At 45.5% G+C, this 17,486-nt stretch overlaps 1 protein-coding gene across 10 annotated transcripts in view; it reads right to left on the bottom strand.

Annotated features, from left to right (window-relative positions):
- The window catches only part of BCAS3 (BCAS3 microtubule associated cell migration factor), a 1,120,339-nt gene that overhangs the window by 996,020 nt on the left and 106,833 nt on the right, over positions 1-17,486 (bottom strand). The window lies entirely within an intron of this gene.

Here is a 17,486-nt window from a genome sequence, read left to right as displayed (position 1 = left end):
TTCTTTTTTTTCTGTTAAATGCAGTATTCTATAATATATAAATAGTATAATATATTATTTTATAGAGCACATTGCTAAGATCCTTTGGAAGAATTTGAGGGGTCATTTCAAGAGGGACATTATATTTAGAATTTCTTAGTTGGTTTGATTACTTGATTAACAATTAACTTTTTTTTTTTTTAACGCACTAGCAAAGAACATACGGAGAACAAAAGTTAGTTTATTGCTATTTACTGAAGATTGACTTACATCGATTCAAAAATGAAAAAAATCAATCAATTGATTATGGTTATACTTAAAGGTTACACTGTATTAAATTGCTAACAGTTGTCCACACTATGTATTCCATATTATGGGAAAGTGAGTCCTCGAAACTGTAAACCTGTCTTTGGCAGACAAAGTTATGCATGAGGGAGGAAGCCTATAAAACTTTCCCCAATTTGATAGCAGGTCATTGCACATTCGCAGCATCTTATATAGAACCTAGGCCGGAAGCAAATGAGATAGTTTGGAAATATTTGCAACTCATAATGGAGATGTATGTGGGCGACCGCCAAGGCATTTGGCGCAAATACGATGAGCGGTGCCGCGAAAAATTAAGCGGCCAAGTAGAAATGCCTTTAGGTTATAGAGACGTAGAGATATGGATGAAGCTCAACCGGGCTAACCTCACTTTAGGTCAAGGGGGCATAGTGCATCGGTTTCAGCAAGCAGGGAGACTAGGTTCTCCCCTATTCCCAAAAAATAGATGTTTTGCGTAGAACAATGCATTGTGTGGAAGGGGTGAATACTGTCAGTACAGGCACATATGCTCCGTTTGCCGCGGACCGCATTTGGCCAAAGAGTGTCCGAGAAGTGCCCCCAGTCTCGGCAGAGGCCGCAGCAACAACAGCAGTAATGCTTAAGGCCCATTCGTCCATATGCATCGAGGTGCTTGAAAGATGGCTCAGCCTTTATCCACAGGCGGAACAGGCCTCCTTTCTCCGCGAAGGTTTTCACCAGGGTTTTCGGCTTCCCATTAGCTCTGCAGTATCCGCCAGGGCCTCTAAGTACCTTAAGTCAGCTTATGTTTTCAGTTCAGTAGTGTATCAATCATTTGAAGAGGCCCTGACACTTATTAGGCACTTTGGTTTACGGGCTCTTATGGCCAAATTGGATATTGAGTCAGCACTCCAGTTACTTCCCCTTCACCCTGACTCATTTAGGTTCATGAGCTTTAAGATTAAGGGCAAATATTACATTGATAGATGCCTTCACATGGGGTGCTCTCTTGTGCTTTTTTGAATCAGCTCTTTTCTACATTGAGCTATTCATGCATGCGGGCGGCAGTTGGAGAAGGGTGCACGTTAGATCAGCTCTGTGTCTTTCCTCCCACACAATTATCTGTCCACAATTATAAAACATCTAAAAACTTGTGAAGACAGTGGGAAATTATTGTGGGGGTACAAAGGAGTGTCATCATCACTCCAAAGACAAGGCCATTCCATCTATCCCTGGCTTATCTGCATCAACTGACCTACTGTGTACCGAACCCCGGTTTGTCAGTTGGCCCTTCTCCTGCTGAATCCCTGGCTTATCTGTATCAACTGATCTACTGTGTACCGACCCGGCTTGTCAATTAACCCTTCTCCTGCTGAGTCCCTGGCTTATCTGTATTAACTGATCTACTGCGTACCGACCCGGCTTGTCAATTAACCCTTCTCCTGCTGAATCCCTGGCTTATCTGCACCAACTGATCTACTGTATACCGACCCGGCTTGTCAGTTAACCCTTCTCCTGCTGAATCCCTGGCTTATCTGCACCAACTGATCTACTGTGTACCGACCCGGCTTGTCAATTAACCCTTCTCCTGCTGAATCCCTGGCTTATCTGCACCAACTGATCTACTGTGTACCGACCCGGCTTGTCAATTAACCCTTCTCCTGCTGAATCCCTGGCTTACCTGCATCAACTGTTCTACTGTGTATCGACCCGACTTGTCAGTTAACCCTTCTCCTGCTGAATCCCTGGCTTAACTGCATCAACTGCATATAAAACATTATTTTATATGCCATTATTTTGTTTTTCCTTATTGTACATTTACAAGTTTCTACTTTTTACCTGTTATTATTCTACTATTTATATGCCTTTATCTTGTTTTTCCTGATTTTATATTTACCAGCAACTAGTTTTACCTGTTATTATTCTTGCCTATTTCCATTGTCCTTATTACCTCTCCTTCTATTATTCTTTGCCTTCCATGCCCTAATTGGTTATTGTCCTCCATCTTGCTATTGTCTCCCTGCTTATTCTTACCTGTTATCCGCTGTCCTTACTATCTTACTGTTCTGCTATCATTCTTACCTGTCTTCATTGTCCTTATTATCTCACTGTACTGTTGTTCCATGCCCTCCACGCCCTAATTCGTTATTATCTTCCACCTTTTCATTGTCTTCCTGCCTTTGTTCTTACCTGTTTTTCACTGTCCCCACTATCTCACTGTTCTGTTACTCTCTCTCCCTACTATGCCTCCCCGCTCTCACTCCATACCCATACTCTCCCCCCGCCCTACCTCTCCCGTTCCTCCCCGCCATCCCCCGCGCGCTGCTCATCTTGCTAACCTCATCCCCATTTCCCCCCTCTCCTCTCCCCCTTTCTTCTGTGCCCTCTGGAATGCCAGATCCATCCGCAACAAGCTGACTGCTATCCACGACCTCTTTCTATCCAACCCATTTAACCTTCTTGCCGTTACTGAAACCTGGCTCTCCGATTCTGATACTACTTCCCCCGCTGCCCTCTCCTATGGTGGCCTCTCCTTCACCCACTCCGCCAGGCCTGGTGCCCGCCCTGGCGGTGGAGTTGGCCTCCTCCTCTCCTCCACCTGTACTTTTCGTGTCATTCCCCCTGAACCCTCCCTCTCCTTCTCCTCTTTTGAAGCTCACTCCGTCCGCCTCTTCTACCCCATCCATCTCCGCGTCACTGTCATCTACCGCCCCCCTGGCCCCACCTCCCTCTTCCTTGACAACTTTGCTAGCTGGCTTCCTCACTACCTCTCCTCCGATCTCCCCTCGATCATTCTCGGTGACTTTAATATCCCCATCGACAACCCCACCTACCCTGCTTCCAGCAAACTGCTCACCCTCTCTTCCTCCCTTGGTCTCACCCAATAGACCTCCTCCTCTACCCACTGCCTTGGTCACTCCCTTGATCTTGTCTTCTCCTACCTATGTAATCTCTCCGACTTCTCCATCTCTCCCTTTCCTCTATCCGACCACCATCTTCTCTCCTTCTCTCTCTCCTCTTCTCCTGCTCCCCTCCCCCTGCCCAAACCTACTCTGTCCATACGCAACCTCGATGCTCTTGACCCTGCCTCTCTATCCTCCTCTCTCGATACCCTCCTTTCTCCCCTTTCCTTCCAGGCCTGCCCCAACCAGGCGGTCTCCCTCTACAATCACACCCTCACCTCCGCTCTGGACGCGGTCGCCCCTGCCCACTCCGTCCATCCCCGCTGCTCCAAACCCCAACCCTGGCACTCCAAATTTACCCGCTTACTCCAAAAATGCTCCCGTTCCGCCGAACGTCACTGGAGAAAATCCCGCTCCCTGGCTGACTTCCTCCACTTTAAATTCATCCTTTCATCCTACAGCTCTGCCCTCTCACTCGCTAAACAATCTTTCTTTAAATCCCTCATCTCTTCCCAGTCCTCTAACCCCCGCCGCCTCTTTGCCACCTTCAGCAATCTCTTGGCCCCCTCCCCTCCCCTCACCCCCTCCTCCCTGACTGCCTCTGATTTCGCCTCCTTCTTCTCCTCTAAAATCGAGGCCATCCGACTTGAAATCTCCTCCACTCTCTCTTCCACCCCTCCCACTCTTCTGTCCTCCCCCCCCAACCACCTTCCCCTCCACTCCTTCCGTCCCACCACCGGCAAGGAAGTCCACTCTCTCATTTTATCCTCCCCCCCCACTACCTGCCCCCTGGATCCCATCCCCTCCCACCTTCTTCGCTCCCTTTCCCCCACCACCTGCTCCCACCTCGCTCACCTCTTTAATCTCTCCCTCTCCACTGGCATCTTCCCCTCCTCCTTCAAACATGCTCTCGTATCCCCCATTCTTAAGAAACCTAATCTCGACCCCACTTCTCTCTCGAACTATCGCCCCATATCTCTTCTCCCTTTTGCCTCCAAAATTCTCGAGAGGCTCGTCTGCAGCCGTCTCACCTCCTACCTTTCTGAATACTCCCTCCTTGATCCTCTCCAGTCTGGTTTCCGCCCCCTCCACTCCACTGAAACTGCCCTGGCTAAAGTCACCAATGACCTCCTCTCTGCAAAAGCCAGGGGCCACTTCTCCCTTCTCATCCTCCATGACCTCTCTGCAGCCTTTGACACCGTTGACCACCCCCTCCTCCTTCACACCCTCCAGTCTTTCGGCCTCTCCGGCCCAGTCCTGTCCTGGTTCACCTCTTACCTTACTCACCGTTCCTTCTCTGTCGTCACCTCTGGGTCTCTCTCCCCCCCATCCACCCTTCCAGTCGGGGTCCCTCAGGGCTCTGTTCTGGGACCCTTACTCTTCTCTCTATACACCTCCTCCCTGGGTGAACTCATCAGCTCCTTCGGCTTCAGCTACCACCTTTACGCTGACGACACTCAACTATACCTCTCCTCTCCTGATCTCTCTCCCTCCCTCCTCTCTAGGGTGTCCGCCTGCCTCTCTGCCATCTCCTCCTGGATGTCCTCTCGATTCCTCAAACTTAACCTTGCCAAAACTGAGCTCATAGTTTTTCCTCCCTCTCATACCCCATCCCCTTCTGACCTCTCCATCACTGTCGACAATACCTCTATCTCCCCTGTCCCCCAACTTCGCTGCCTTGGTGTCATCCTCGACTCCTCTCTCTCCTTTGGCCCCCACATCCTCTCTCTTGCTAAATCCTGCCGCTTCCAGCTGCGCAACATCGCTCGCATCCGGCCCTTCCTCTCCCAAGATGCCACCAAATGCCTTATCCACTCTCTGATCATCTCCCGCCTGGACTACTGCAACCTCCTCCTCACTGGCCTCCCCCACTCTCATCTCGATCCCCTTCGATCCGTCCTTAACGCTGCAGCTAGGCTTATTTTCCTCTCTCGCCGCTCCTCTTTTGTCTCCCCCCTCTACCTAGCCCTTCACTGGCTCCCATTCCCCTTCAGAATCCTCTTTAAGCTCCTCACACTCACCTACAAGGCCCTCGCCAACTCCACTGCGCCCTACATCTCCACCCTCCTCTCTATTCATGCTCCATCCCGCCCTCTCCGTTCTGCCTCTGACCGTCGCCTCTCTTCCCCCCTTATAACCTCCTCCCATGCGCGTATCCAAAACTTCGCCCGCGCTGCCCCCCTCCACTGGAACAAGCTCCCTCCCTCCATCAGAACTTCCCCTAATCTGTCCAGCTTCAAACGGGCCCTAAAAACCCACCTTTTTCTTAAAGCCTTTCTGTCTCCCACTTAACTTCCTACCTTATCTTCTGCCTCTGTCCCCCTACTCTCCCTCTCTCCCTTGCGTCTCTCTGTCTGTCCACCCCTCCCCTGAGATTGTACGCTCCTCTGAGCAGGGCCATCTCTCCTCCTGTTTCCACCACTTCTAACTCTGCTCTCCAGCTACTTAGCCCTCCTCCTCGAGGGTCCTCCACCCCACGTCCACTCTCACTCCCTCCTCCCCCCTGGGGGTCTCCCTGTCTTCCGCGCCCTCCTTCTTGGGCCCCGTCGTTTGCGGATCCTCCCTCCCCCTTCCCCGCCCTCTCTAGCTATGCATTGAGCGTACTGAGTTGCTGTGTTTACTGTACTGTGCTGTCTCCCATTGTATTGTGATTTTGTTTGTCTCTGTACGGCGCTGCGGATGCCTTGTGGCGCCTTATAAATAAATATTAATAATAATAATAATTCAGGCAGGAACAGGTGATCAGGGAACAGCGCACTATCTCTACGATTTTTTATTTGTGGGTCATGCCAATTCCACGTTATGCTTGGATATACTGTACTCAGCGCAAGCACTCTTCTCTGTTATGGGGGTACCTATAGCTCAGGACAAGACGGAGGGCCCTTCTACATGCTTACCCTTTCTAGGGATAGAAATAGATACAGTAGCAGGCTATCGTCGATTGCCAGCGGATAAGATTTCGAAATTGGAGAGTTTGATTTCAGTCCTCTGGCCTCTCACACACTACGGCAGGCACAAGCATGCAGGGAGATTCCCAAGGGCAAAATTATTTGTAGAAAGCTTCAGCTAGCAACGGCTAACATCATTCCATAATTACATTAAACGACGAGATCAAAGCAGACTTGTTTTGCACATAAGTTAAATACTGACTGTTTTTTCATGTAGCACACAAATATCAACTTTAAATTTCAGTGTACAAATAAGCTATCAAGTATTTGTGTGCTACATGAAAAAAAACAGTCAGTATTTAACTTATGTGCAAAACAAAATACTAATTTGCACCCCTTGCATTGTAACATGGTTTTGTCCAGGAGACTGAAATAAGAAGTTTCTCTAGTTAAGATCCTTAATGAATCAGGCCCCTTATGTGTGGAATTATTGTTACCCAAATCCTGACAACAGTTGTCTAGCCATTTGTAGTGTATGTAAAGCCACAGTCAGTCGAGGGAGGGACCTTAACCATCTAGGAACCTCATCCATGTTATGCCATTTGACGCGAGTTCATGGCAAGGTGTTGGGAAAATCAGAAAGTTATGGTAAAAAAATAACAACAAGCAGTCCATCATCAGTTAGAACCCTTCTCTCACCTACATCCCGACGTCTAATACTATACTGCTAATGCAATCTACACCCATAACAGCGTCCTCGTTAATATCCTCAGTAGCGATCAGAGTTAGTCCTGTATCAAGATGCTAAGGCTAAGTGACTCCTCCACTATCCTAGATTCCTCAGAAGAATTCTTGAGCGTTAGTCCCACTCCTGCTGCTGCTGGTGAATCTTCATCCCAGAAGAAGACCAAGAAGAAGACTACTAGTATTTTACAAAAATTGACTGTTAAACAATCCTTTGCAAGAAGAAGCAAGTATGAAAGCTGTCACCCAGTCGCAAAGTGGATCACAGACGCCATGGTGACTATGCTAGTATTAGATCTGCATCCAATATCCACTATTAATGCAGCTGGTTTTAGACAGTCACTTCAGGTCTTGTGTTCCCGTTAGCAAATTCCATCACGACACCATTTCAGTAGAAAAGCTATTCCTCACCTCTACCAGAAGGTTCGTAAAAATGTTATTATTGGGCTGCAAAATGTCATTCAACCCACTGTACGCTTAACCACAGATATGTGGACAAGCGGAACTGGGGAAACTAAAGATTATATGACTGTGACAGCCCACTGGGTTGGTGATTCACCTTCACCAGCAGGAACAGCAGCAGCATGCACCCAAGTACATCATATTTGTCAGAGGCAGGTTACTCTGTGTATCACCGGCTTCACTAAGAGGCATACAGCTGACAATCTGTTACAAAAAGGGATGTCATTGCAACATGGCTTATCCTGCTTGGACTATCCTCAGGATACGTTATTTCTGATAAAGCCACCAATATTGTGAGAGCATTACAGCTGGGTGAATTCCCTCACATTCCCTGTTTTGCTCACACAATAAACTTGGTGGTGCAGAGCTTTTTAAAAAATGACAAGGATGTGCAGGAGATGCTGTCTGTGGCCCGTAAAATATCTGGACATTTCTGGCATTTGGCAATAGCGTGTAGGAGATTACAGCAGCTGAAAGAGCAATTTAATTTGCCCTGCCACCAACTGAAGCAAGAGGTGGTGACAAGGTGGAATTCCACCCTGTATATGCTTCTGAAGATGGAGAAACAGTGAAAAGCCATACACGCTTACTCCACAAGCCATGACATTGGGAAAGGAGGGGGATGTATTTTAGTCAAGCGCATTGGATAATACTTTCTGTGTTGTTCAAGGTGCTGAAACTATTCGAAGTAGTCACCTATGAAGTGAGTGCAGACACTGCTAGCTTGAGTCAAGTGATTCCCTTAATTAGACTTTTGGAAAAGCAGCTTGAGAAACTGAAGTAAGAGATAAAACAAATTAATTACGTTAAGTATGTCAGACTTGTAGATAAAGTACTTTATTCGCTTTGCCAGGATCCAAGAGTTATCAAAATCTTGAAATCGGATCACTACATTCTGGCAAATGTGCTTAGTCCTAGGTTTAAGAGCTATATCTTCTCTTTGTTTCCAACTGACCCAGATCTGAAGAGATGCAAGGAGCTCCTGGTGAGCAAGATGACAGCTCAAGTGTTACGTGACAGGACAGCGTCTCCTCCTTCAGTTTTTCACTCAACTGCTGCTAGGAAAAAACATTGCTTTCCCAAGACACCCAGGGATGATGCAGATGACTCTGCACCAAATTTGACATCTGGTCTGGTCTAAAAGAATTGATCAAAAAAACATGACACCTCTGCTGTGACTCCACCTGATCCTACTATCAGCATCCAAAGGATGGTGGAGGATTATTTTCACGACAGCATAGAAAGACACATCAGACAGTCCCTTTACATACTGGGAGGAAAAAAAGGGAATTTGGAGACCCATGTACCAACTGGCTTTGCACTGCCTAAGCTGCCCACCCTCCACTGTGTACTCGGAAAGAGTTTTCAGCACAGTCGGGAACCTGGTCAGCGATCGGCGTAGGAGGCTACTTCCTCAAAATATGGAAAAGATGATATTCATAAAAATTAACGTCAAGTTCCACGAGGAAGGCCTTTCCCGCCAATTACGTCAAGATACTGAGACTTCTGTAACTGGGGATTCCAGCGGTGATGAATTAATATTGTGTGAGGATGATATACGCACTGATGAGGGTGAGGGTGAGGCTGACGATGATGACAACAACATCTTGCCACAGTAGAGTTCATTAACAGCACTGTTACCTCAGGTGGCTTAAGGCCATTGTTACCTTGTTTTGTAGAGGCCCAAATAAACCAAGCACTTCAGCCATAAGGAGTGGCACTTTTGTGTCTGAAGTGCTTGGTTTGTTAAAGTGTGCATGTTCTTTTTAAGATCCAACATAAAGGTGGGTGGGAGGGCACAAGGACAATTCCATCCTGCACAACTATTCTTTTCTGCCACTGCTGTGTGCCAAGGTGTCCTAGATGTGCTAGGAACTGCCGTGTGTCTGAGTCATTGCTCTGTCGCTTAGCATCAAGTCAGGTCGCTGTAGTATTTGTCCGAAAGTGTATGCAAATAATATTGTGACCTGTGAGATGGTCAAAATTGACTGCAAATGACTTTAAATTAGTGTTATTGAGGTTAATAATAATGTAGGATCAAAAAAAGAAGCAAAATTATGTGATTTTATCATATTTTAGCATTTTTTCTAAAAAATACAGATCCAAAACCAAAACGAAAACACACGAGGGTGGTTTTGCCAAAACCAAAACACGAAACTAATCCAGATCCAAAACCAAAACCATTTCACGAGGGTCAGTGACCATCTCTAATTAATTTTGGAAGCAACATCATTTTAAGAGGCAATACGACCCAGCAAGGAGACCTCGTAATTTATGCAATTCTTGGTTAGTAACAACAGATGTTGGATTAATGGAGCATAATTAGCTTCAAAGATGTCAGCGATATTAGAGGTTACCTGAATAGCCAAAAATGGCAATGATTTCTGGAACCACACAAAAGGAAACCTTTGCTGCAATGATGCAAGCGAGAGGGGGGGGCTGTTAACAGGCAATGCTTCTGATTTAGTGACATTCAATTTATAAAAAGAAGCAGCACTATATTGATCTAAGATACGTTGCAATAGCACTAACGAGGTCTCCGGGCTGGAAACAAAAAGAAATACATCGTCTGCAAACAAACATAATTTATGGAAGGTAGAGTGAAGCGTGATCACTGGAAAGTCCGGGGCAGAAGGGATTGTTTGGGCCATAGGCTCAATGGCAAGAGCGAACATAAGAGGGGACAGAGGGCACCCCTGTCTAGTTTCATTAGAAATGGAAAAGAGGGGGGATAGGAAACCATTGCTAAAAATCCTAGCAGTTGGATCTTGATATAATGCAAATATTGAATATTACCTTGGAGACCAAATTTAACTAAAACCTCCCACAAATAAAGCCAATGAAGTTTATCAAAAGCTTTTCCCCACCTCCAAGGACAGCAGAACCAATCTGTCTGGGGTAGACTATATAGAGTCCAGCACATTCAAAATACGTCTGGTACTGTCAGATGCCTGACGGACGAGAAAAAAGCCTACCTGGTCCAGATGGATAAGGTGAGGAAGGAGAGGATTTAATAGAGTATCAAGGAGTTTAGCAAAAATCTTCAAGTCGGAATTCAATAAGGCTATGGGATTATAATTTTTGCACTCCGGTTTAGGAATCATAATGATCTGATGTTTCGTACCTTTTGTCGTAGGTGTGGACAACAAGAAGATGTTTATTTGGCTTTTGGGGCATTCTTATGTTTACTGGGCGAGTAACAACATTACGACTCAGAACTGCCCTTGGTTGCCTGCCCACGCCAAAGTCAGATGGATAGGAAAGAGGGGCATGAAGTGGGCTGAATTTATTCTACTCCTTTCCAGTGAAATTAACAAACATGGCATTCCTGATATTCTGGTCCTTCATTTAGGGGGGGAACGATGTGGGCCAAGTTAAATCATTGGACCTCATTATTGGTATGCGTAAGGACATGCCAGCTCTTTCCCTTAGATGGCCTAACATTAGATTGTGCTGGTCATACATAATTTCACATCGACAATGGAGGTTGAGTATTCCCGCTGTCACTATTGCATCAGTTATAAGAAAGGTAAATCCAGTAAAGCCAATAAATTTGTCCGGGCGCTTGGGAGTTCAGCTATACCTCATCCATTGTTGAAAGTGGAGTATGCTTATTTATTTAGACCAGATGGTATACATTTGGCTGATGAAGGGATTCGGTACTTTATAGACCAGTTGTGTTGGAAGTTGAGGGCTGTGGTTAGGTCTGTTTGATGGCAGGCCGCATATATGTATATAGATGACCGCGTCGGTAGGAGTGCATATGGTGCTGGGTTCATCTCGTCATAGGTCACTACCCCCCTTTTCGTGAGGTCATTATAAAGTTGGTCCGCCTGTGAGGAGGACCCTCGGCCGGTATCTACAGGTTAATACTGGCAGTTAATAAGGGGGTGTAGTCTTGCCGTTGGACAGATTTTAGCACAGGCCAATAGATAAGGTATGATCCTGCGTTGGTGATACTATGGTCTGACCTTTTCACCGTTATTGGTTTTGCTGACTGCCCTGCTCTCGTCCGCCTTTCAGTACTCATTAGGTCAAGGTTATAAGTTCATTTTAATAAAATTTATATTAGTCATTCCAACGTTAATTTGGTGTCCGTGTCGTTATTGTGTTTAGATAAGATGGTTAGTTAAATGGTATTGTGTGAGTCGATGGGAACTTCCACACTATGAATTTTAATACCATAGGCTCCTTACATCAATGGTGTAAAAATTATGGTTGCAAAACTGGAATCACTTCTTGGTGGTATCTATATGCGTTTGAGATCACGCCACCAAGGTAGTTTGGAAAATGTGTCGTTTTAAAAAAAAAAAATATCTTCATGGATAGCTCGCCATATATCCTCTGTATGCTATGCAATATTTTGCTTTTCAGGTACCTTCAGACAATTTGGTATGTCTTATGCAGAGTCTCACAAATTGTCATTTTCCAAAGTACAAGGTGAAAATGAAGAGAAGCAACACTGTCTCCAGTTGCTTCTATATAAATATATATGCGACATATAACTTTTTTTCAACTATCCCACAACACACACACACTATTTTTATATACTGAAATATGACTAACCCTCTTGGGTTGCCTCTACTGCATACTTTCCAACTTTTTATCAGACTTTTTCTAGTTTAAAGTTGAAACAACTATATAAGGAGTAATTAACCCTTACAACAACAAAAAAAGCACAAATATTTGTAGCCAATCAGGAGTCTCACATCCTACATAAGAGTACTCCATACGGTGGGGTACTTCTATATAGGTAATGATCTCTGTACTGGGTTCATATATGTATTACTTAAGTATGATTACAGCAAATACATGTTATAATACTAAATGACCTCATAGTGACAGCTGCTCCTCCTCTTCAGATACAGAAGTCCTCATATTGCTATTGGTTATCATAAGGCAAGCTTGTTCAATCTCTAGGAGCTTACCATAAGTAAAATAGTCATCCAGGTATAAATACATTTTGTGGCTACTTCTGCAATTAAATGAAGATGAGACGGACCCTTGTTGAGTAAATTACATCCAGAGTCTTTTCTGCTCTCTCTAACAACTCCCTTTATCCATCAACACCTTCAGAACAAAATTAACTGTACCATAAGCCTCATAACAAGTAGAACAATTAATCTTGGAACAAGCAGAAATTCCCAAAAAATACTGGCTATGCTTAAAAAGTCCCCAAATAACTTCCTGATACCACATCCTGGGGTAAATGTATGAACATGCGGGTTCTTCAACACCCGCGTGTTCAGCGTGTTCGGCGATTAAATTTCAAGCGGCGCTGCATTGTAAAGGGAAGTTTCCCTTTACAATGCAGCGCCGCTTGAAATTTAATCGCCGAACACGCGGGTGTTGAAGAACCCGCATGTTCATACATTTTCCCCCCTATGTTTTTTCAGAATTCCTCCTATACAATGCTGAAGCAAAGAACCAAGGAAGCTTTAAGGGGGGGAATTCAATTAGCCGTGTCACTTGAAAAAGTAACGCGACCTGCGCACTATTACCATTATTAAGGTAATAGTGCGCGTAAATACCGTAAAAAAGTTTTTACGATATTTTTAATGCCACCTTTTTGCTCACAGCTCCCTGAGCTGCAAGCAGAAAGCTGGGTTAATATTACCGTAATAACGGTAATAATTTTTATGCGGCGGTACTTCGGGGGGAATTGAATTCCCCCTAAGACTCTGAACCCATTGTTTAGGTGCATTAACGCTTTCTTAAAATTATGTTTAATTGTCATATTTTACCTGAAACATTCTTTGTGTTTCAATGCCCAGATGTACAAGTTCTAAGGGGGGAATTCAATTCCCCATGAATTGGCACGGCGTTAAATCTGTTACCATTATTACAGTAATTTTAACCCGGCTTGCTCAGGGAGCTGCGAGCAAAAAGCCGGCGTTAAAACTGCCGCATTATTTTTACCAGTAGCGCGGCCAATTGAATTCCCCCCTGTGTAAATAAAAAGAATAAATAAAACTGCCACAAGAGCAGGAAGTGCTGGGAAATTTTTGCCCATTGGGCAAGACTAAACTCAGCAGCCGATTTTAAAGGGAGAAAATTGCAGGTGGTCCAGTGACCCAGCCCATTGTAGCCCACTATGGGACCAGCCTGGGGGAAAGATGCCCCCCTGCCCAGCCAGCACCTGCATAAGAGGCACAATGTAAATATGTACAACACTACAAGCCAACAGTAACTTTAAAAGGAACCAGGGAATATGTGAATCCATTGATCAATGTAATTAACTGCCACAATTAAGGCCCCAGCACCAATATTTGTGACGCACTGGCTACCAAGCTACTGGGTATTTGTTCAGCCTTGAGACAGAGATGGCTTTTACTTTGTGATATTAACAATACATATCCGCCATTTTCATAATTATGTGGTATGTTTTCATTAAACTACTATAACCCCAGAAAGAAAGACAGAAGGATAACATAAAATATAAGTATCTGGTTTCAAGCCAAGTAAGAACACATTTTCATTTTTTATGAGTTCAAAGTTCAAGAGTGTGACAAAATGAGTTTGATAACCCTGTGAGCATGTATCATTTCTCACATAATGTGGATTATAGTACTTTTTATAGCCCATGCTGTTTGTTCCCCAGCTCACCAGACTACAACTGCATTGTCCAATAACATGTGGCTAAGGGGACATTGTAATTCAGTGTACATATGTATATTGTTTATTGATAACTTGAAGTAAGGTTGCTATTCATTGTCCTTAAACCGAAGCCAGGGGGATTGTGGGTAGGGATCAGGTTGCCAAGTGCTGGAGTAGAAAAACGAATTAGTGTCCATTGTTCTCACCAGGCTAGTCCAGAGAGAGGCTATCTAACAGGGGAGGTTCTCTGGAAGGACAGCTCATCTTCACTCCCCTGTCCAAACCCCCCCTCCCTAGTCCAGCACTGACCAATGGTTAAGTAGAATAGACACAGGGGTTTGCCCAGGGAGGGGAAAGACTGTGGAAATTAGACCTGTGATGTATAAGGAACAACTCCAGGGGGGAAGGGTGGTCATGCTTGGATTTCATTCAGGAATGTGGAAGATGGAGTTTTGAATTGTCATTTTCTAACGAGCCTATATATGCAGCTGAGAGGGATCCATGGGTCATGAAGTCTGGACAGCAGGTGACTATATCTCCTTAAGTTATTGGGGTAAGGGACAGATGATGTGGTAAATCTGCCTGGCATTTATTTACTGTGTGTACATAATATTGTAGTGTGATTTATATGACAATAAATATACTGTTGTATTTTTAGAACTGCATTTTGCCTGAGTGACCATACAAATCCTAGAAGGTACTGGGTAGCACTGGGCCAGATATACCTGGTATCTTCACATTTTTGGTGGCAAGCAGTGGGGTCACTCAGTCCCAGGTCCTCTCTGGGTAGAGCTGCAGGGGAACTGTATCGTGATACATTCCAGGGCTCTGCAAAGCAGTTAGCACTAGAAACCAGTTACCACATTATCCTGAACTTACTCCTAAAGGCTTTAAGGTAGAAAGTGTCACGAAAAGCGTTGTGGGCTTTAGGCGAGGGAAGATGCCGCCTAAGTGCCGATTTGATAAGGGGAGGCGCACCCCGCCAGAGGAGAGCGGAAGATGGAACCGTGTCTCAAAGAGAGGAAATCACAGTGAGGTGATCCCTGGAAGTAAAATGGGTGTGAGCTCTAGGAACAAGAGAGCAGATCACAGCCCAGTGTTGAAAAAGGTCCCAAAGGAAGGGATGAAGCAGTCTAGTACACCCAGGAGAAAGGTGTACTGGGATGAAGGACTGTGGGAGTGTCTGCAGGATGGGGATATGGATGTGTTGCACCACCCCACCACAATGCAGCACATTTTGGATTATTGGGATGAGGAGTGCCCAAAGATTATTATGTGGGAAGGAGCCAGTCTACAGGAGAAATTGGGGAACCTGTTGGATGTGTTCCTAATGTTGAAAGAGGAGGCACGTGCCTGTAATTTTCAGGATGAACCAGAATGGGATGATTTTACACATGAAGTTATTTGTACTATGCAGAATCTGGCCAAGGGAGAATCCAGATACAACAATATTCAGCAGTACAAACCAGATGGAAATGGACTATTACAGCACAGTGACATGCCTGATGAATCCCCTGCAAATGTACTAATAGAATCTGTCCCATTAGCAGATTCTACAGATCCACTAGAGACAATGAGTATGGAGGAGCCAATAGTGGAATGCCAGATCCGGGGTGTACCTTACCTGTACTGCACGCACAGGGATATCCTCAAACGTCTTTTAAAAGATCAGGAGAATCCCATCAATGCCTTCAGTGTCTATAGGAAATGGATGCTCACTTTGGGTCCCCACATACCTCTCTGGGAACAAATGCAATGTCTGCAACAGAGTTTTGAAGAAGCAGAGGATGAGGTATGGCGACAAGGACTTACGGACACTGAAATGTGGCAGGATCAGTGTTATCGAGTGAATACTGAAAAATGCCAATTGCAATTTCTTTTGTCACACTCTAAAAAAATGGCTGCTCAGTCTGTTAATCAGGGGGAGGTCCATCCAAGTGGATTATACACAGTTGCCCAAGCTACTATCTTGGGGGAGACTGGAGAAGAACTGCTTGGTGAGGATGTTGTACCTCTGACTACTCAAAAAGGATTAGGAGAAATCCTCCCATTTGGTGACTTGGATGGAAAAGAGCTACCAAAATTGGCAGATGAGGAAATGTTGACAGAGGAGGTGTCGGAGAGGGCTCCAGAACAGCAAGATTCACCAGCCCCACAAGATTTTAACCATCGCACTCCAGCTCCAAATCGGGGAATCCAAGACCCAATACCAGAGGCCTGCACTGGACCATCCACTTTGTTTTGCTACCAGGAGGACAAGTCTGTGTCCAATGAGGATTCACACTACCCCGATGCGCCGGAGTCGAGGGAAGTAGTGCAACAGTTGGATGTGGTAGCAGGGGAGGGCAGATGCACACCAACATACTTACAGGGGCACCCACATGTGGTTTGGGAGGGGGACAGAGGATTCCCCATAAGCAAAGAATTAATGGAGCCCCCACGCTTGCCTGCCACTGGGCAGTTGTCCCTTGAGTGTTTGGGGGAGGAGGGATTGGATCTTTGCCAGAAACAAACGGACAAGGAGCCAGAAAGTTTGCCTGCCACTTGGCAGTTTTCACTCGAATATGTGGGGGAGGGGAGCATGGTCTCCAGAAACAGAGGACAGGCCAAGGGACTATTTGCAGTTGGGCAATTAAGGGTGGATAGGGCACACAAGGGATGTTGGACTACAACTCTCCTACCATGGATGTGTGCACAGGAGTGGCCCAGTTTTATTGTTGTCTCATCTTATGACACAGGGCAGCATAAACCCCCACTCCAGCTGGGTGGGAAGATATGCCTGCAGCCATGGGACCCTGGTGGGAGATTGAGGAACTGTGTACTGCTGTCTACCTTGCCATCAGACCTAGGAGAAACCACAGCAGGCCAACGATTTTGGACTTGGGGGAGAAAGGTTTACTTGCAGCAAGGGAGCCCATGGGGAACAAGGGCTAAAAATGAGTTTGATAACCCTGTGAGCATGTCTCATTTCTCACATAATGTGGATTATAGTACTTTTTATAGCCCATGCTGTTTGTTCCCCAGCTCACCAGACTACAACTGCATTGTCCAATAACATGTGGCTAAGGGGACATTGTAATTCAGTGTACATATGTATATTGTTTATTGTATATTGATAACTTGAAGTAAGGTTGCTATTCATTGTCCTTAAACCGAAGCCAGGGGGATTGTGGGTAGGGATCAGGTTGCCAAGTGCTGGAGTAGAAAACTAATTAGTGTCCGTTGTTCTCACCAGGCTAGTCCAGAGAGAGGCTATCTAACAGGGGAGGTTCTCTGGAAGGACAGCTCATCTTCACTCCCCTGTCCAAACCCCCCCTCCCTAGTCCAGCACTGACCAATGGTTAAGTAGAATAGACACAGGGGTTTGCCCAGGGAGGGGAAAGACTGTGGAAATTAGACCTGTGATATATAAGGAACAACTCCAGGGGGGGGGGAAGGGTGATCATGCTTGGATTTCATTCAGGAAGGTGCAAGATGGAGTTTTGAATTGTCATTTTCTAACGAGTCTATATATGCAGCTGAGAGGGATCCATGGGTCATGAAGTCTGGACAGCAGGTGACTATATCTCCTTAAGTTATTGGGGTAAGGGACAGATGATGTGGTAAATCTGCCTGGCATTTATTTACTGTG

The sequence above is a fragment of the Mixophyes fleayi genome, chromosome 2, assembly GCF_038048845.1.
Source record: "Mixophyes fleayi isolate aMixFle1 chromosome 2, aMixFle1.hap1, whole genome shotgun sequence".
NCBI classification, from domain to species: domain Eukaryota; kingdom Metazoa; phylum Chordata; class Amphibia; order Anura; family Limnodynastidae; genus Mixophyes; species Mixophyes fleayi.
Note: the sequence above shows the minus strand (reverse complement) of the source record. Positions and strands in the feature narration are given on the sequence as shown.